Below are 6,040 nucleotides of genomic sequence, written 5' to 3'. Positions count from 1 at the left end.
AGAACCCGATTCCCCGCTCCAGGCAGCGGAGCAGGTCTACAGGGATCCCCAATGTCGGCAGGATCCCATTATCCCCAGGATGGAGACAGATGCTGTAAGGTGCTTTTTATGGTGGTATTTATTCACCACTGAGTTTTTTTTTGCTAAATAAACAAAAAAACACAAACTTTTGAAAAAAAACCACGCATTTTTCTTTGTTTCTGTTATAAAATGTTTTAAATAAATAACCTTTTTTCACAAATTCAGGTCAAAATGTATTCTGCTACATTTCTTTAGTGAAAATAACCCAAATTATTGTATATTATTAGTCTGTAGGAAAGTTATAGAGTCCACAAACCATGGTATATACAGTGGGGATCGAAAGTTTGGGCACCCCAGCTAAATATTTGTATTAATGTGCATAAAGAAGCCAAGGAAAGATGGAAAAATCTCCAAAAGGCATCAAATTACAGATTAGACATTCTTATAATATGTCAACAAAAGTTAGATTTTATTTCCATCATTTACACTTTCAAAATAACAGAAAACAAAAAAATGGCATCTGCAAAAGTTTGGGCACCCTGCAGAGTTAATATCTTGTACTGCCCCCTTTGGCAAGTATCACAGCTTGTAAACGCTTTTTGTAGCTGAAAGGAATTGACTCTCGTTCCTCTCGAGCCACTGACCCCCGTCAGTCCCTGGCCTTGATCAGTGTCTGTCCTCAGGCCCGGAGCCCCCTCTGAGACACAGGAAATGCACACAGACACAAGGTGGTATCTCAGAAGGAACTGAATTTATTCTTCCGTGTTTAAACTTATATATGAAACTTAAAACAATGCATGGAAATAGAAGAACCAATCAATTGTCAGATATGCATAAACCAATCAGAATATTACATACGTCAGTCATGCCCAATCATTTGGCATTTATGTAAATTATTATTAAGTGCGTCAAACATGAAATTTTGCTCAGTATAGAAAGTAGACAATTTCCCTATTTAACATTGGCTATAATTATTAATAATCTTGCAACAGGATATATCCAACCGCAGACTTTCAGTCTTGTGCTAGCTAAAAGAAAAAGGGAAGTTACACCTGAAGGGAAAAGAGGAACCTTAGGCTCTTATCGAAAGTAAAAAACAGTCTTAAAACACAAATTCATCTTTAAGTACTGACTAAGTTTTAAAATGGATACTTATCTTAAAATGGCAGAGCTTAGGCTAAGAGACAAAATGGCGGTATGGTAATGCTGAGAGGCTGATTCCTTCAAACCCCCTCTTAGGTCACGCACGTGACCTTACACCTTTTTTACAGGTTGGTACCTGGGGCCCTTAGTAGGTCCTTTATCAAGATACTGATTCCACATGGTTCTAGTAATGGTGGCGTCAATAAGTTTCTGCATTAAACCTCGGATGCAGGGGATACAATAGCAACCACACAGAGTTAATACTGCAGCAGCCATTACTATGGAAATCAGCATAGTTTTCATCAGGGTTCCCCATTTACCAAACCAATTTTCAAATAAACCAGCTAGTGGATTTTCTACTCCTGAGTTTTCAGCCAATTCTTCAGACAACATTTGGAGGCCTTGAAGGGCTCTAGTAATGCTTCCATCAGGAGCGGTGTTATTGGGGATAAAAGTACAGCAGTAGGAACCTAACATTTTACATACCCCTCCTTTCTCAGCTAATAACATATCAAGAGCAATGCGGTTTTGCCAAGCAGTAAGGGATGTTGCATCAAGTTGGGCAGAGACCCCCTTTAGAGCATCTCTAGTATAGTTAACAAACCTTTGTTGATTATAATAAATGTAAATAATCCAATCCACATTTTTGTTAGGCTGTACCCATATAGCAATAGAGGCAAATCCTGCAGCAATCTGGTCCTGAGCTTTAAATTCATCAGGGACTCCTCTTGGTACACCTATAGCATCTATGTAAACTCTATTGTCAAAGGAACCACTGGGTGCATTTCTTTTATACCTTCTAGATCTGGATTTTTTCAAGATGGGCAAGCTTCTTATCCCATCTTCTACTTTGATCATAAAGAAAGGCATGAGAAGATGGGTCAGAGCGCAGCTTCCCTTCCATCTGCTGGGGAGTCTGGCTCTGAGTCTCATATCTCCACACAGCCACCACACATCTGACAGTTGCTGCCGGTGGTCCTGAAACCATTCCTTCCGGTAGCCTTCTGCGGAGGTGCGGTTGGTCTTAATACAGTAATTAGGTGGAAATGTACCTAAATCTTTACCCTTAGCATCATCATGTTCAAAGCAGGTGAAATTTCCTGGTACCGGTTTAGAGGCCAAAGGTAAATTTCGTAATCCGGTAACAGGGAACTTCTTAACAAAATCAGAACATTCCTTCTCAGTGATGTTATCTTTATACATTCTAATTAGGCAGGACATATTAGTTTCTTCTTCTAACAAAGGAACTGTGGCAAGTAGGGGGCGGGGATTGGCACATGAAACACAGTCTCCCTGTCCCTTGCTCTTAGTGGTCCATCTCACCCATTCAATCCATTCATTTTTGTCAGAGTAACCAGTTTCAATGCTTAATCTGTCTTCTGATTGCATCACTACTCCTGTCACCTCATTATCCAGTCGATCCCTAACTTTGGGGAATGAATTGTCTATGGTATTGACATGGACTCTTGGGGAGGGTTTTACCTGTAATATGAGGTTGGCCCAGGGGTCTGTTCCTGACACAGTTATTCCCAACCTATATTCCCCACTATCTCTGACCTGTGGGTTCCTTATTGTGAAAATGATATTCCCTTGGCCTTTTGCTATAGAGATTCTTTGATAGGTGCCTATGTCCTCTAGGGGAATTCTAGCTGATTGGGTCTCCCATTTATGAGGGTCTGTTGTCCACCATATATTCTCCCAGTAACCACAGGGCTTATTCCTCCCACACATGTACACATTATAAGGTCCAATATCATAAGTAACTTTAGTCGGGTCAAACACCTGGTTTTTAGTCAGAGTAAACACTATGGTCTGATTTACATCCTCAGTAGTCAAGACTGGTGTTTCCTGTAACCCCCATCCCTTATCTTGTATTGACATTCTTCTCATCCTTCTCTTAGTGCGGGTTAGACCTCGTTTCTTTCTGACACTAGAATGTTGTGTACTATGGTTTTGTGTGTGCACTGGTTCTGCATTATCTGGGTCATTAGCTTGGATGGGGGTATTACATATACTCTTAATCACTCCATAATCATCTGGGTGATAAATACAGTTAGTTATTGTCCATACTGGGAGGAACACAGTCAGGGTTGCTAGTATGAGGAAGCAAAATGTCTGCCCAGAGTTCTGTGAGAGCATCAGAAAGGTCATCTTCTTCAAAGACTTTTACACCGGCTTCACTTCCTTTTTCTTCTTCTCTATCTGTGTCTTTGTCTTGCTTCTTAGGGGCTTGGTTCACCCTTTTTACACGACTGGCATGGATCCAGGCCTTGGAATCCTCAGTCAGGACAGCGGTCCTGGTGACAGCGATCACAGAAGTAGGGGGCCCAAAGGGATACTCTTGCTTCCGATTCCTATGGAGGGCTTGTATCACCACACGGTCCCCGACTTGGAAAGAGTGAGTTGGTTCCTGTGAAGAAAGAGGAAAGGTGCGAGCAACATTTCTTTCAACCTTGTCCAAAGTTTCAATACGTTTTCTCACATATTCCTCCTGAATCAATTCCAAATCCCCTCTTTCTACCATGAGTGGCTGTCTGGCCCAGGGAGTGGGACATTCCTGACATACCTTGGCCACAAATGCTGGACCGTTGTCAGAATTAATCTGGAGTGGACATCCCCACCTGGGAATAATTTCCCGTGTGAGGATCCTCACTACAGTTTGGGCATCTTCTTTTGTGGTTACAAAGTTTTCTACCCAGCGGCTAAACATGTCCACAATTACCAAAAGATATTCTTGTCTTTTTTGCTACCTTTGGCATGTGTGTAAAGTCTACTTGTAGGTGGGTAAAAGGTGTTGATGGGTATGTCAGGTGTTCATGTCTTGCCTTGTGACTTGTGAGGATTGTTTGGGTTATTCCTTATGCATGTAATGCATCTAGACACATAAGATTTTACCAAAGAGGGAAGGCCAGGAATGAAAAAATCATTATCCAGCAGTTCACATGTAACCTGCCATCCCCTGTGACCTACTCCATGATACTGTGAGATGAACAGAGGTGCACTAGCCTTTGGAATGCATGGTCTCCCCTCTGTGACACAAAGTCCAGTTTATGGATCTTTGGTCACACCAGCTGCATTCCACTGCTTAATATCTTCTGAGGTAGCATATGTCTGTAAATCCTGCAATGTTTGATCCAACAGTGGCATTTCAGGGGTGAGCATTGGCATCTGGATCATGGCAGGCTGGGTAAGGGCCGCCTCTTTTGCTACTTTGTCAGCTAGAGCATTTCCCTTTGCAATATCAGTTTGTTCATTTGTGTGTGCCCTACAGTGTAGGATAGCAAGGGATCTTGGCAGTTGTATGGCTTTGAGTAAAGCCTTCACCAGAGATGAATGTGAGATGGATTTTCCTCTCTTTTCCCAAATTATTCCAAAATCGTGGCACACGCCAAACGAATATCTGGAATCTGTGTAAATATTTACATCCTGTCCCTCAAAAAGCTGACATGCTCTTGTAAGGGCTATCAGCTCAGCGGCCTGAGCTGACTGGTATGGGATGGGTTTTGCTTCAAGTACTTTATCTGGCAACTGCACCACCGCATATCCTGCATGGTAAACAGTATCAGTGGGTCTCGAGCAAGAGCCATCTACAAAAACATTCTGTGCCTCTGGAAGAGCCACAGAAGACATATCCTGTCTTGGGGAGGTGTCCTGATGAATCAATTCCAGGCAATCATGCTGTGGAACAACTTCATCCTGCTCTCCCTTTAAGCCTAATAAGGCATTCAAAATTGGAGCTGGACCTGAAGTGGGAGAGGTATATTTTATTCTCAACTTAGGGTTTGACAACAGTATAACCTCATATCCACTAAGTCTCTGGGCTGACATGTGTTGGGTATGTATATTCTTGAGTAGAATAGACACATTGTGGGTGGTATGTAAGGTGGTCTCATGTCCCAGAGTGAGTGACGTAGCCATTTGGACCACCATAGCGCATGATGCTAGTGCTCTGAGACACGCAGGCATGCCTTGGACCTGTACTGGAACCATTTTTGAGAAAAAAGCAACAGGGCGGAGTTTTCCTCCATGCTCCTGGGCCAGGATCCCTGCCATAGTTTTACAATTTTCCCTAGCATACAGATGAAACATTTGATCATATGCGGGCAGACCAAGACCAGGGGCTATTACCATAGCATTTTTCAGATACACAAAAGCATTGCACATATCATCTGACCATTTCACAAGATCTGACATTTCTGAACCTGTGGCTTGTCTCAAAATGTTGTCATAGTAGGAACAGTCAGGTATCCATTGGCGGCAGTAACCAATCATACCAAGAAAGGTGAGCATGTCTTTCTTGGTCAATGGGCGGGGCAGACCCATAAGAGCCGCAGCTCTTTTGTGGCTGACTTTCCTTTCACCTTTTGTGAGAACAAAACCAAGGTATTCAACAGTTTTCTGACACCATTGTAGCTTTTTCTTAGACACTTTATGACCACATTCATATAACCAGTTCATGAGATCTACACTATCCCCCTGGCTGGCTGCCCGATTAACACTACAGAGAAGCAAATCATCTGCGTATTGAACCAAAACTGAACCATGGCGAGGAGTCCATGGCTTTAAGGTAGCCTGGAGGACGACAGAGTAGACCACAGGCAAATCTACATACCCTTGCGGTAACTTACACCAAGCAAGGGTCTTTCTCCTGTAATGAAACGCAAAAATTGGGCGTGTCTCCTTGGCAACAGGGATTGAAAAAAATGCATTTGTCAGATCAATCACTGTGAAAAACTCAGCATCAGCTGGGATGGAGGAAATGAGTGTTGGTACATCAGGCACTATTGGGGCAATGGGAATCACAAGATCATTAATGGCCCTCAGGTCCTGCACAAATCTGTAAGAGCCGTCCGGCTTCTTAACTGGATTTATTGGG

This window comes from Staurois parvus, unplaced genomic scaffold, assembly GCF_062004578.1.
Source record: "Staurois parvus isolate SC_StPar_1 unplaced genomic scaffold, SC_StPar_1.0 ptg000018l, whole genome shotgun sequence".
Lineage (NCBI taxonomy): Eukaryota > Metazoa > Chordata > Amphibia > Anura > Ranidae > Staurois > Staurois parvus.
Note: the sequence above shows the minus strand (reverse complement) of the source record.